Source organism: Idiotropiscis lumnitzeri, unplaced genomic scaffold (assembly GCF_059441095.1).
Source record: "Idiotropiscis lumnitzeri isolate Australia: NSW breed Sydney's pygmy pipehorse unplaced genomic scaffold, RoL_Ilum_1.0 HiC_scaffold_117, whole genome shotgun sequence".
In the NCBI taxonomy this organism is placed as follows: Eukaryota; Metazoa; Chordata; class Actinopteri; order Syngnathiformes; family Syngnathidae; genus Idiotropiscis; species Idiotropiscis lumnitzeri.
In genome coordinates, this window is record NW_028283655.1 from 322,501 (window position 1) to 337,916 (window position 15,416).

At 44.4% G+C, this 15,416-nt stretch overlaps 1 long non-coding RNA gene across 1 annotated transcript in view; it reads right to left on the reverse strand.

Moving 5' to 3' along the window:
- Window positions 1-12,703, reverse strand: part of LOC148315118 (uncharacterized) — a 59,139-nt gene extending 46,436 nt beyond the window's left edge. The window contains exon 1 of the long non-coding RNA XR_015841249.1: window positions 12,598-12,703. This is a non-coding gene — a long non-coding RNA (uncharacterized LOC148315118). The remainder of the gene's footprint in view (window positions 1-12,597) is intronic.
- Window positions 12,704-15,416: the final 2,713 nt, after the last annotated feature.

Consider the following 15,416-nt stretch of genomic DNA (forward strand, 5'->3'; position numbering starts at 1 on the left):
AATAAATAAAGAATGCCACCTTTCATTTCACAGGGCACACCGGACGGCGTACCAGCAGGTAAAAGTCGGAGTAATTAAATAAATACAAAAAGAATGGCTGGGGAATAAAAAAATAATACGTTTTAATAATAATTTGGTTTTTTTGTTATAACATGAATTTCACTCTCTCTCTCTGTCTATATATACATATATATATATATATATATATACATATATATTTATTATATATATTGTATTTTTTTTTAAGCATTTTTGAAGGTGCGCCGCTACTTCGCGGATTTTCAGTTTTCGCGGGTGGTTTCTGTCCCCATTAACCGCGATAACCGAGGGTTCACTGTACTCCATAAAATTTACAAAAAGCAAGGTGAAACACTCAACCAGGGCTGCTTTTTTTAACATTTCTCGAGGGCCATGGCGAGCCATTTCAAAAAAGCTGCACAACTAACGTATAAAATATTGATAAATTTGCTCTGCCTGATGTGTGTGTAAAGTTTCACGAGTTGTCGTTCATATTTAGAACCTCATAATCAGCGTTGTTTTATTGCCGAACAGTGCAATGCCACTCCCACAACTTTTCACGAAAAAGGATGAATTTCGTATTGTGACATCCTCATGGCCGAAACAGTCCTCCGAGCATATATGAGGGCGACCTTGTTGAGTTGCACGGAGAAAAACATCCAAGAAAATAACTTGTATTAGCTTTTACCAGTTGGTGGCGCTACTACTACGATGAAAAATAAGTTGGTAGATGTCTTCAGGGCTGAAGTATCCTCAAATGTGTACAACTTCGAGAAGATAGGATCATCTGAGTCATGTTGCCGGAGCTTTTGTTGCCACAGAGTACAATCTGACTTTTCAGCACCGTAATAGCCACGCCTTTTGCCAAAACGTCACAAAATTCGGCAGAGAGTAAGATCATTGTCTTGAGTCTTTTCTGACTAATTTTCAGTCGGATTCGTCAAAAGGGCACCGTGCAGTATGTGAAAATTAAAATAAAAACACATTTTTGATTCCACTTGGCGGCGCTGTGTGTATAACAAAATAATAACATTAAGATGTCTTCAGGTCGGGACGTTTTATTTACAGGTGAAGGTTTGGATTTTTAGGAGCATGTGCAGGGGAGTTATTAAGCATTCATTTATTTGTATTAGGTTCATTTTGTCTTCTTATTATTGATATTTGACTGATTCATTAAAAGCAGACAATTATGTTTTAGGTTAATTTTTTACCTGACATGTTTCGGCGAGTCTTTCGCCTTCTTCAGAGTGTCGCATGATGGTGTCTTGAGACCCGTCTTTATCAGCTGATGTTCCATGAGGGTGTGACTTACCTGTCAAAAAAATTAAAAATCAGAGCAGTAAAAGAACAAGCACAACATGAACATTACAAATCAGCAATCACTGACCACTGCAAAAGGGAAAACCACATCATGGACCGGGAGAAGGGCAGGGTCATCCGCACCGAAGAGAACAAACAACAGCGCTGGATCAGAGAGGCCATTGAGATCTGCAAGCGAGGCATAAAAACCATGAACAGAGACAAGGGAGCCTTCATCCTCTCTACCACCTGGAGCAGCATCTTGGCAGAGTGAACGGACAGCGGGGGGCGTGACTTGCCTTAATTCTTGTGACAGGTAAGTCACGCCCTCATGGAACATCAGCTGATAAAGACGGGTCAGAAGACACCATCATGTGACACTCTGAAGAAGGCGAAAGACTTTCGTATTGTGACATCCTCAAGGCCTAAACACTCATCCGAGCAAATATAAGGTAGATTTTGTTAACCTGCCCGGAGAAAAACATAAACGAAAATATTTTGTATTTGTTTTAACCAGTTGGTGTCGCTGCTCAGGCCCTAATAATAATAATAATAATAATAATAAAAGTAATAATATTTTCTACAAAAACAATAGGGACCTCGCAGCCGTCGCAGCTCGGGCCCTAATAACAATAGGGACCTCGCAGCGGTCACTGCTCGGGCCCTAATAATAATAATAATAATAATTTCCACAAAAACAATGGGGACCTCGCCGCGGTCGCTGCTCGGGCCCCAATAATAATTTCTACACAAAGTCCATTGTGGTGACCCACCCCCTTTTAAGTAAATTCAAAATGGCCGACTTCCTGTAAAACCTATCTCATTGCTCCAAGAGACTTTTTTGTAGGTCTTGGTCTTATACATACAGTGAACCCTCGCTACTTCGCGGTTCACCTTTCGCGGGTTCAGTGCTTCGCGGGTATAAAAAATATTCGGGGGCATTGTCGTTTCGCCGAGCGGCACGACGGGGCGCTGGAGCGGTTAGACGGCCGGCGTGCGCCGAAGAAGAGCGTGGGCGAAGAGGAGAGTGGACGAAGAAGAGCACGTTCCCCCGGACACGATCGGTGGCGACGTTTCGCGCGGTTCGGACCGTACCAGAGCTCCGGCCGGCGTGCGTGGCAGTTAAGCCGTAGAGGAGCACCTTCCCCGGGCACGGGCGGTGCCAAGCGGCCCCTAAGTTTAACCGAATGGAAGCTCCGGAGGAGGAGGGCATGCTCGCGACACAGTAAGCCGAAGAGGAGCACCTTCCCCGGGCACGGGCGGTGCCAAGCGGCCCCTAAGTTTAACCGAATGGAAGCTCCGGGGGAGGAGGGGGGGCGTGTGTCACAGTTAAGCCGAATTGGAGCACCTCTTCCGCGCATGAGCGGAGCGCGAAGCTGTCAGTTATGAATGAATAAATGAATAAATAAATAAATAAATAAAGAATGGCACCTTTCATTTCACAGGGCACACCGGACGGCGTACCAGCAGGTAAAAGTCAGAGTAATTAAATCAATTAAAAAAGAATGGCTGGGGAATAAAAAAATAATACGTTTGAATAATAATTTGGTTTTTTTGTTATAACATGAATTTCACTCTCTCTCTCTCTCCCCGTATATATATATATATATATATATATATATATATATTTATATATTTATTATATATATTGTATTTTTTTTTAAGCATTTTTGAAGGTGCGCCGCTACTTCGCGGATTTTCAGTTTTCGCGGGTGGTCTCGGTCCCCATTAACCGCGATAACCGAGGGTTCACTGTACTCCATAAAATTTACAAAAAGCGAGGTGAAACACTCAACCAGGGCTGCTTTTTTGAACATTTCTCGAGGGCCATGGCGAGCCATTTCAAAAAAGCTGCACAACTAACGTATAAAATATTGATAAATTTGCTCTGCCTGATGTGTGTGTAAAGTTTCACGAGTTGTCGTTCATATTTAGAACCTCATAATCAGCGTTGTTTTATTGCCGAACAGTGCAATGCCACTCCCACAACTTTTCACGAAAAAGGATGAATTTCGTATTGTGACATCCTCATGGCCGAAACAGTCATCCGAGCATATATGAGGGCGACCTTGTTGAGTTGCACGGAGAAAAACATCCAAGAAAATAACTTGTATTAGCTTTTACCAGTTGGTGGCGCTACTACTACGATGAAAAATAAGTTGGTAGATGTCTTCAGGGCTGAGGTATCCTCAAATGTGTACAACTTCGAGAAGATAGGATCATCTGAGTCATGTTGCCGGAGCTTTTGTTGCCACAAAGTACAATCGGATTTTTCAGCACCGTAATAGCCACGCCTTTTGCCAAAACGTCACAAAATTCGGCAGAGAGTAAGATCATTGTCTTGAGTCTTTTCTGACTAATTTTCAGTCGGATTCGTCAAAAGGGCACCGTGCAGTACGTGAAAATTAAAATAAAAACAAATTTTTGATTCCACTTGGCGGCGCTGTGTGTATAACAATATAATAACATTAAGATGTCTTCAGGTCGGGACGTTTTATTTACAGGTGAAGGTTTGGATTTTTAGGAGCATGTGCAGGGGCGTTATTAAGCATTCATTTATTTGTATTAGGTTCATTTTGTCTTCTTATTATTGATATTTGACTGATTCATTAAAAGCAGACAATTATGTTTTAGGTTAATTTTTTACCTGACATGTTTCGGCGAGTCTTTCGCCTTCTTCAGAGTGTCGCATGATGGTGTCTTGAGACCCGTCTTTATCAGCTGATGTTCCATGAGGGTGTGACTTACCTGTCAAAAAAATGAAAAATCAGAGCAGTAAAAGAACAAGCACAACATGAACATTACAAATCAGCAATCACTGACCACTGCAAAAGGGAAAACCACATCATGGACCGGGAGAAGGGCAGGGTCATCCGCACCGAAGAGAACAAACAACAGCGCTGGATCAGAGAGGCCATTGAGATCTGCAAGCGAGGCATAAAAACCATGAACAGAGACAAGGGAGCCTTCATCCTCTCTACCACCTGGAGCAGCATCTTGGCGGAGTGAACGGACAGCGGGGGGCGTGACTTGCCTTCATTCTTGTGACAGGTAAGTCACGCCCTCATGGAACATCAGCTGATAAAGACGGGCCACAAGACACCATCATGTGACACTCTGAAGAAGGCGAAAGACTTTCGTATTGTGACATCCTCAAGGCCTAAACACTCATCCGATCAAAAATAAGTTGGCAGCCGTCTTCAGGGCCTGAATATCCTCAAATGTGAAAAATTTCGAGAAGATGGATCATCTGAATCATTTTGCAGGAACTTTTGTTGCCACGGAGATTAATCAGACTCTGCGGCACCGTAATAGCCACGCCCTTCGAAGGAAAGTCACAAAAATAGGGATAGAGTAAGATCAATGTCTTGAGTCTTTTCTAGCCAATTTTCAATCGGATTCGTTAAAAGGGCACCGTGCAGTACGTCAAAATGTAAAAAATGATATTGATTGGCGCAAGGTGTATAACTGAATATAAACATATAGATGTCTTCAGGTACCGACTCTTTATGTACATGTGAAGTTTTGGATTTTTAGCAGCATGTGCAGGAGAGTTATTAAGCATTTTGTCCATTGCGGCGAAGGAAATCTTAAGTGAAAACTTCGAAGCCCCGCCCCCGTTCATATAGTATTTCGGAAACAAAAAATTTTAGCCCCAGTGTTTGTCCCAGGTCTTAAGATGCTACAGACAGAATTTTAAGGCAATCAGATGAAGCCTTTAGGATCAGGGTGCAAAAGAATGACCCCTGTAAACATGCAAAAAAGGGCAAAAGTCGGACTTTCAAAAATTCATAACTCACTTCCTGTTCATATTAGACGTTAAAATATCAAATTTTTCGCCATGCCCGATGAGACTGCCAAGTTTGGTGAATTTTTGTGCATGTTTCGGGGGTCAAAAATGCGATCGAACAATCGGAAAAATAATAATAATAATAATTTCTACAAAAACAATAGGGACTTCGCAGCGGTCGCTGCTCAGGCCCTAATAATAATAATAATAATAAAAGTAATAATATTTTCTACAAAAACAATAGGGACCTCGCAGCCGTCGCAGCTCGGGCCCTAATAACAATTTCTAGAAAAACAATAGGGACCTCGCAGCGGTCACTGCTCGGGCCCTAATAATAATAATAATAATAATTTCCACAAAAACAATGGGGACCTCGTAGCGGTCGCTGCTCGGGCCCTAATAATAATTTCTACAAAAACAATAGGGACCTCTCCGCGGTCGCTGCTCGGGCCCCAATAATAATTTCTACACAAAGTCCATTGTGGTGACCCGCCCCCTTTTAAGTAAATTCAAAATGGCCGACTTCCTGTAAAACCTAGCTCATTGCTCCAAGAGACTTTTTTGTAGGTCTTGGTCTTATACATACAGTGAACCCTCGCTACTTGGCGGTTCACCTTTCGCGGGTTCAGTGTTTCGCGGGTCTAAAAAATATTCGGGGGCATTGTAGTTTCGCCGAGCGGCACGACGGGGTGCTGGAGCGGTTAGACGGCCGGCGTGCGCCGAAGAAGAGCGTGGGCGAAGAGGAGAGTGGACGAAGAAGAGCACGTTCCCCCGGACACGATGGGTGGCGACGTTTCGCGCGGTTCGGACAGTACCAGAGCTCCGGCCGGCGTGCGAGGCAGTTAAGCCGTAGAGGAGCACCTTCCCCGGGCACGGGCGGTGCCAAGCGGCCCCTAAGTTTAACCGAATGGAAGCTCCGGAGGAGGAGGGCATGCTCGCGTCACAGTAAGCCGAAGAGGAGCACCTTCCCCGGGCACGGGCGGTTCCAAGCGGCCCCTAAGTTTAACCGAATGGAAGCTCCGGAGGAGGAGGGCATGCTCGCGTCACAGTAAGCCGAAGAGGAGCACCTTCCCCGGGCACGGGCGGTTCCAAGCGGCCCCTAAGTTTAACCGAATGGAAGCTCCGGAGGAGGAGGGCATGCTCGCGTCACAGTAAGCCGAAGAGGAGCACCTTCCCCGGGCACGGGCGGTGCCAAGCGGCCCCTAAGTTTAACCGAATGGAAGCTCCGGGGGAGGAGGGCGGGTGTGTGTCACAGTTAAGCCGAATTGGAGCACCTCTTCCGCCCGGGCACGAGCGGAGCGCGAAGCTGTCAGTTATGAATGTATAAAAGAATAAATAAATAAATAAATAAAGAATGCCACCTTTCATTTCACAGGGCACACCGGACGGCGTACCAGCAGGTAAAAGTCGGAGTAATTAAATAAATACAAAAAGAATGGCTGGGGAATAAAAAAATAATACGTTTTAATAATAATTTGTTTTTTTTGTTATAACATGAATTTCACTCTCTCTCTCCCCGTATATATATATATATATATATATATATATATATATATTTATTATATATATTGTATATTTTTTTAAGCATTTTTGAAGGTGCGCCGCTACTTCGCGGATTTTCAGTTTTCGCGGGTGGTCTCTGTCCCCATTAACCGCGATAACCGAGGATTCACTGTACTCCATAAAATTTACAAAAAGCGAGGTGAAACACTCAACCAGGGCTGCTTTTTTTAACATTTCTCGAGGGCCATGGCGAGCCATTTCAAAAAAGCTGCACAACTAACGTATAAAATATTGATAAATTTGCTCGGCCTGATGTGTGTGTAAAGTTTCACGAGTTGTCGTTCATATTTAGAACCTCATAATCAGCGTTGTTTTATTGCCGAACAGTGCAATGCCACTCCCACAACTTTACAAGAAAAAGGACGAATTTCGTATTGTGACATCCTCATGGCCGAAACAGTCATCCGAGCATATATGAGGGCGACCTTGTTGAGTTGCACGGAGAAAAACATCCAAGAAAATAACTTGTATTAGCTTTTACCAGTTGGTGGCGCTACTACTACGATGAAAAATAAGTTGGTAGATGTCTTCAGGGCTGAAGTATCCTCAAATGTGTACAACTTCGAGAAGATAGGATCATCTGAGTCATGTTGCCGGAGCTTTTATTGCCACAGAGTACAATCTGACTTTTCAGCACCGTAATAGCCACGCCTTTTGCCAAAACGTCACAAAATTCAGCAGAGAGTAAGATCATTGTCTTGAGTCTTTTCTGACTAATTTTCAGTCGGATTCGTCAAAAGGGCACCGTGCATAATGTGAAAATTTAAATAAAAACAAATTTTTGATTCCACTTGGCGGCGCTGTGTGTATAACAAAATAATAACATTAAGATGTCTTCAGGTCGGGACGTTTTATTTACAGGTGAAGGTTTGGATTTTTAGGAGCATGTGCAGGGGAGTTATTAAGCATTCGTTTATTTGTATTAGGTACATTTTGTCTTCTTATTATTGATATTTGACTGATTCATTAAAAGCAGACAATTATGTTTTAGGTTAATTTTTTACCTGACATGTTTCGGCGAGTCTTTCGCCTTCTTCAGAGTGTCGCATGATGGTGTCTTGAGACCCGTCTTTATCAGCTGATGTTCCATGAGGGTGTGACTTACCTGTCAAAAAAATGAAAAATCAGAGCAGTAAAAGAACAAGCACAACATGAACATTACAAATCAGCAATCACTGACCACTGCAAAAGGGAAAACCACATCATGGACCGGGAGAAGGGCAGGGTCATCCGCACCGAAGAGAACAAACAACAGCGCTGGATCAGAGAGGCCATTGAGATCTGCAAGCGAGGCATAAAAACCATGAACAGAGACAAGGGAGCCTTCATCCTCTCTACCACCTGGAGCAGCATCTTGGCGGAGTGAACGGACAGCGGGGGGCGTGACTTGCCTTCATTCTTGTGAATGGTAAGTCACGCCCTCATGGAACATCAGCTGATAAAGACGGGCCACAAGACACCATCATGTGACACTCTGAAGAAGGCGAAAGACTTTCGTATTGTGACATCCTCAAGGCTTAAACACTCATCCGAGCAAATATAAGGTAGATTTTGTTAACCTGCCCGGAGAAAAACATCAACGAAAATAATTTGTATTTGTTTTAACCAGTTGGTGGCGCTACCACTGCGATCAAAAATAAGTTGGCAGCCGTCTTCAGGGCCTGAATATCCTCAAATGTGAAAAATTTCAAGAAGATGGATCATCTGAATCATTTTGCAGGAACTTTTGTTGCCACGGAGAATAATCAGACTCTGCGGCACCGTAATAGCCACGCCCTTCGAAGGAAAGTCACAAAAATAGGGATAGAGTAAGATCAATGTCTTGAGTCTTTTCTAGCCAATTTTCAATCGGATTCGTTAAAAGGGCACCGTGCAGTACGTCAAAATGTAAAAAATGATATTGATTGGCGCAAGGTGTATAACTGAATATAAACATATAGATGTTTTCAGGTACCGACTCTTTATGTACATGTGAAGTTTTGGATTTTTAGCAGCATGTGCAAGAGAGTTATTAAGCATTTTGTCCATTGCGGCGAAGGAAATCTTAAGTGAAAACTTCGAAGCCCCGCCCCCGTCATATAGTATTTCGGAAACAAAAAATTTTAGCCCCAGTGTTTGTCCCAGGTCTTAAGATGCTACAGACAGAATTTTAAGGCAATCAGATGAAGCCTTTAGGATCAGGGTGCAAAAGAATGACCCCTGTAAACATGCAAAAAAGGGCAAAAGTCGGACTTTCAAAAATTCATAACTCACTTCCTATTCATATTAGACATTCAAATATCAAATTTTTCGCCATGCCCGATGAGACTGCCAAGTTTGGTGAATTTTTGTGCATGTTTCGGGGGTCAAAAATGCAATCGAACAATCGGGAAAATAATAATAATAATAATTTCTACAAAAACAATAGGGACTTCGCAGCGGTCGCTGCTCAGGCCCTAATAATAATAATAATAATAAGAGAAGATAAGATAAGATGTCCTTTATTAGTCCCACAATGGGGAAATTTGAAAGTAATAATATTTTCTACAAAAACAATAGGGACCTCGCAGCCGTCGCAGCTCGGGCCCTAATAACAATTTCTAGAAAAACAATAGGGACCTCGCAGCGGTCACTGCTCGGGCCCTAATAATAATAATAATAATAATTTCCACAAAAACAATGGGGACCTCGCCGCGGTCGCTGCTCGGGCCCCAATAATAATTTCTACACAAAGTCCATTGTGGTGACCCGCCCCCTTTTAAGAAATTCAAAATGGCCGACTTCCTGTAAAACCTAGCTCATTGCTCCAAGAGACTTTTTTGTAGGTCTTGGTCTTATACATACAGTGAACCCTCGCTACTTCGCGGTTCACCTTTCGCGGGTTCAGTGCTTCGCGGGTATAAAAAATATTCGGGGGCATTGTAGTTTCGCCGAGCGGCACGACGGGGCGCTGGAGCGGTTAGACGGCCGGCGTGCGCCGAAGAAGAGCGTGGGCGAAGAGGAGAGTGGACGAAGAAGAGCACGTTCCCCCGGACACGATCGGTGGCGACGTTTTGCGCGGTTCGGACCGTACCAGAGCTCCGGCCGGCGTGCGTGGCAGTTAAGCCGTAGAGGAGCACCTTCCCCGGGCACGGGCGGTGCCAAGCGGCCCCTAAGTTTAACCGAATGGAAGCTCCGGAGGAGGAGGGCATGCTCGCGTCACAGTAAGCCGAAGAGGAGCACCTTCCCCGGGCACGGGCGGTTCCAAGCGGCCCCTAAGTTTAACCGAATGGAAGCTCCGGAGGAGGAGGGCATGCTCGCGACACAGTAAGCCGAAGAGGAGCACCTTCCCCGGGCACGGGCGGTGCCAAGCGGCCCCTAAGTTTAACCGAATGGAAGCTCCGGGGGAGGAGGGTGGGCGTGTGTCACAGTTAAGCCGAATTGGAGCACCTCTTCCGCCCGGGCACGAGCGGAGCGCGAAGCTGTCAGTTATGAATGAATAAATGAATAAATAAATAAATAAATAAAGAATGGCACCTTTCATTTCACAGGGCACACCAGACGGCGTACCAGCAGGTAAAAGTCTGAGTAATTAAATAAATACAAAAAGAATGGCTGGGGAATAAAAAAAATAATACGTTTTAATAATAATTTGTTTTTTTTGTTATAACATGAATTTCACTCTCTCTCTCCCCGTATATATATATATATATATATATATATATATATATATATATATATATATATATATATATTGTATTTTTTTTTTAAGCATTTTTGAAGGTGCGCCGCTACTTTGCGGATTTTCAGTTTTCGCGGGTGGTCTCGGTCCCTATTAACCGCGATAACCGAGGGTTCACTGTACTCCATAAAATTTACAAAAAGCGAGGTGAAACACTCAACCAGGGCTGCTCTGCATGTTGTGCTGGGCCACCTGGAACAACAGCGGAGCTATGCAAGGATGCTCTTTGTGGACTACAGCTCGGCATTCAACACGATCATCCCAGACATCCTCGTCGCCAAACTGGACACTCTCGGCCTCCCTGCCCTCACACGCATCTGGATTAAGGACTTTCTGACCAACAGACCCCAGACTGTGTTGCTCGGCCCCTACACGTCCTCCACCCTCATGCTGAGCACCGGTTCCCCCCAAGGATGCGTGCTGAGCCCTCTCCTGTACGCCCTCTACACCTACGACTGCAGCCCGGCCCACGGCAACAACACCATCGTCAAGTTTGCTGACGACACGACAGTGGTCGGTCTGATCTCGGAAGGTGACGAGACAGCCTACAGAGAGGAGGTAGGGAGACTGACAACTTGGTGAAAGGAGAACAGACTGCACCTTAACTCTGCTAAAACAAAGGAGATTGTCGTCGACTTCAGGAGGAACAAGACGCTGCCGCCCCCCCTCTGCATCGAAGGCGTGTGTGTGGAGAGGGTCCACACGTTCAAGTTCCTGGGAGTACAGATCTCCGATGACCTTTCTTGGAGTCACAACACCACAGCAGTGGTAAAGAAGGTCCGCCAACGTCTGCACTTCCTGAGAGTCCTCAGGAAATTCAACCTGGACAGGAAGCTGCTGCTGGCCTTCTACCACTCGTCCATCGAGAGCCTGCTGACGTACTGTGTCTCCACCTGGTACAGCGGCTGCACTGAGGCGGACAGAGTGAGGCTCCAGAGGACAGTCAAAACAGCGCAAAGGATTATTGGCTGCCCTCTCCCCTCGCTGTCGGACATCTACACCGCCCGGTGCCTCAGAAGGGCTCTCAACATCGTCAAAGACAATACCCACCCAAACTCACACCTGTTCGACCTGTTGCCCTCTGGCAGGCGCTACAGATGCATCAAATCAAGGACCAATAGACTGAGAAACAGTTTCTTTCCGAGAGCCATCTCCATACTGAACTCTCACACACACACGAGACCACCCTAACCTTGCAAAACAGCATTGTGATGTGTTTCTATATGCCCTATTTAGTACTGAATTCCATTGCACTGTCTTATTTATTTATCTAATTTATATATTGTCTGTATTATTGTTGTATTGCACTGGAGAGGGGAGCCCTCTAATCTCGTTGCACACTTGAGTACAATGACAATAAAGGGATTTCTATTTCTATTCTATTCTTTTTTTAACTTTTCTCGAGGGCCATGGCGAGCCATTTAAAAAAAGCTGCACAACTAACGTATAAAATATTGATAAATTTGCTCTGCCTGATGTGTGTGTAAAGTTTCACGAGTTGTCGTTAATATTTAGAACCTCATAATCAGCGTTGTTTTATTGCCGAACAGTGCAATGCCACTCCCACAACTTTTCACGAAAAAGGATGAATTTCGTATTGTGACATCCTCATGGCCGAAACAGTCATCCGAGCATATATGAGGGCGACCTTGTTGAGTTGCACGGAGAAAAACATCCAAGAAAATAACTTGTATTAGCTTTTACCAGTTGGTGGCGCTACTACTACGATGAAAAATAAGTTGGTAGATGTCTTCAGGGCTGAAGTATCCTCAAATGTGTACAACTTCGAGAAGATAGGATCATCTGAGTCATGTTGCCGGAGCTTTTGTTGCCACAAAGTACAATCGGATTTTTCAGCACCGTAATAGCCACGCCTTTTGCCAAAACGTCACAAAATTCGGCAGAGAGTAAGATCATTGTCTTGAGTCTTTTCTGACTAATTTTCAGTCGGATTCGTCAAAAGGGCACCGTGCAGTACGTGAAAATTAAAATAAAAACAAATTTTTGATTCCACTTGGCGGCGCTGTGTGTATAACAAAATAATAACATTAAGATGTCTTCAGGTCGGGACGTTTTATTTACAGGTGAAGGTTTGGATTTTTAGGAGCATGTGCAGGGGCGTTATTAAGCATTCATTTATTTGTATTAGGTTCATTTTGTCTTCTTATTATTGATATTTGACTGATTCATTAAAAGCAGACAATTATGTTTTAGGTTAATTTTTTACCTGACATGTTTCGGCGAGTCTTTCGCCTTCTTCAGAGTGTCGCATGATGGTGTCTTGAGACCCGTCTTTATCAGCTGATGTTCCATGAGGGTGTGACTTACCAGTCAAAAAAATGAAAAATCAGAGCAGTAAAAGAACAAGCACAACATGAACATTACAAATCAGCAATCACTGACCACTGCAAAAGGGAAAACCACATCATGGACCGGGAGAAGGGCAGGGTCATCCGCACCGAAGAGAACAAACAACAGCGCTGGATCAGAGAGGCCATTGAGATCTGCAAGCGAGGCATAAAAACCATGAACAGAGACAAGGGAGCCTTCATCCTCTCTACCACCTGGAGCAGCATCTTGGCGGAGTGAACGGACAGCGGGGGCGTGACTTGCCTTCATTCTTGTGACAGGTAAGTCACGCCCTCATGGAACATCAGCTGATAAAGACGGGCCACAAGACACCATCATGTGACACTCTGAAGAAGGCGAAAGACTTTCGTATTGTGACATCCTCAAGGCCTAAACACTCATCCGATCAAAAATAAGTTGGCAGCCGTCTTCAGGGCCTGAATATCCTCAAATGTGAAAAATTTCGAGAAGATGGATCATCTGAATCATTTTGCAGGAACTTTTGTTGCCACTGAGAATAATCAGACTCTGCGGCACCGTAATAGCCACGCCCTTCGAAGGAAAGTCACAAAAATAGGGATAGAGTAAGATCAATGTCTTGAGTCTTTTCTAGCCAATTTTCAATCGGATTCGTTAAAAGGGCACCGTGCAGGACGTCAAAATGTAAAAAATGATATTGATTGGCGCAAGGTGTATAACAGAATATAAACATATAGATGTCTTCAGGTACCGACTCTTTATGTACATGTGAAGTTTTGGATTTTTAGCAGCATGTGCAAGAGAGTTATTAAGCATTTTGTCCATTGCGGCGAAGGAAATCTTAAGTGAAAACTTCGAAGCCCCGCCCCCGTCATATAGTATTTTGGAAACAAAAAATTTTAGCCCCAGTGTTTGTCCCAGGTCTTAAGATGCTACAGACAGAATTTTAAGGCAATCAGATGAAGCCTTTAGGATCAGGGTGCAAAAGAATGACCCCTGTAAACATGCAAAAAAGGGCAAAAGTCGGACTTTCAAAAATTCATAACTCACTTCCTGTTCATATTAGACGTTTAAAATATCAAATTTCTCGCCATGCCCGATGAGACTGCCAAGTTTGGTGAGTTTTTGTGCATGTTTCGGGGGTCAAAAATGCAATCGAACAATCGGAAAAATAATAATAATAATAATTTCTACAAAAACAACAGGGACTTCGCAGTGGTCGCTGCTCAGGCCCTAATAATAATAATAATAATAATAATAAAAGTAATAATATTTTCTACAAAAACAATAGGGACCTCGCAGCCGTCGCAGCTCGGGCCCTAATAACAATTTCTAGAAAAACAATAGGGACCTCGCAGCGGTCACTGCTCGGGCCCTAATAATAATAATAATAATAATTTCCACAAAAACAATGGGGACCTCGTAGCGGTCGCTGCTCGGGCCCTAATAATAATTTCTACAAAAACAATAGGGACATCGCCGCGGTCGCTGCTCGGGCCCCAATAATAATTTCTACACAAAGTCCATTGTGGTGACCCGCCCCCTTTTAAGTAAATTCAAAATGGCCGACTTCCTGTAAAACCTAGCTCATTGCTCCAAGAGACTTTTTTGTAGGTCTTGGTCTTATACATACAGTGAACCCTCGCTACTTGGCGGTTCACCTTTCGCGGGTTCAGTGCTTCGCGGGTCTAAAAAATATTCGGGGGCATTATAGTTTCGCCGAGCGGCACGACGGGGCGCTGGAGCGGTTAGACGGCCGGTGTGCGCCGAAGAAGAGCGTGGGCGAAGAGGAGAGTGGACGAAGAAGAGCACGTTCCCCCGGACACGATCGGTGGCGACGTTTCGCGCGGTTCGGACAGTACCAGAGCTCCGGCCGGCGTGCGTGGCAGTTAAGCCGTAGAGGAGAACCTTCCCAGGGCACGGGCGGTGCCAAGCGGCCCCTAAGTTTAACCGAATGGAAGCTCCGGAGGAGGAGGGCATGCTCGCGTCACAGTAAGCCGAAGAGGAGCACCTTCCCCGGGCACGGGCGGTTCCAAGCGGCCCCTAAGTTTAACCGAATGGAAGCTCCGGAGGAGGAGGGCATGCTCGCGTCACAGTAAGCCGAAGAGGAGCACCTTCCCCGGGCACGGGCGGTGCCAAGCGGCCCCTAAGTTTAACCGAATGGAAGCTCCGGGGGAGGAGGGCGGGTGTGTGTCACAGTTAAGCCGAATTGGAGCACCTCTTCCGCCCGGGCACGAGCGGAGCGCGAAGCTGTCAGTTATGAATGTATAGAAGAATAAATAAATAAAGAATGCCACCTTTCATTTCACAGGGCACACCGGACGGCGTACCAGCAGGTAAAAGTCGGAGTAATTAAATAAATACAAAAAGAATGGCTGGGGAATAAAAAAATAATACGTTTTAATAATAATTTGGTTTTTTTGTTATAACATGAATTTCACTCTCTCTCTCTCTCTCTCTCTCTCTCTCCCCCGTATATATATATATATATATATATATATATATATATATATATATATATATATATATATATTTATTATATATATTGTATTTTCTTTTAAGCATTTTTGAAGGTGCGCCGCTACTCCGCGGATTTTCAGTTTCCGCGGGTGGTCTCGGTCCCCATTAACCGCGATAACCGAGGGTTCACTGTACTCCATAAAATTTACAAAAAGCGAGGTGAAACACTCAACCAGGGCTGCTTTTTTGAACATTTCT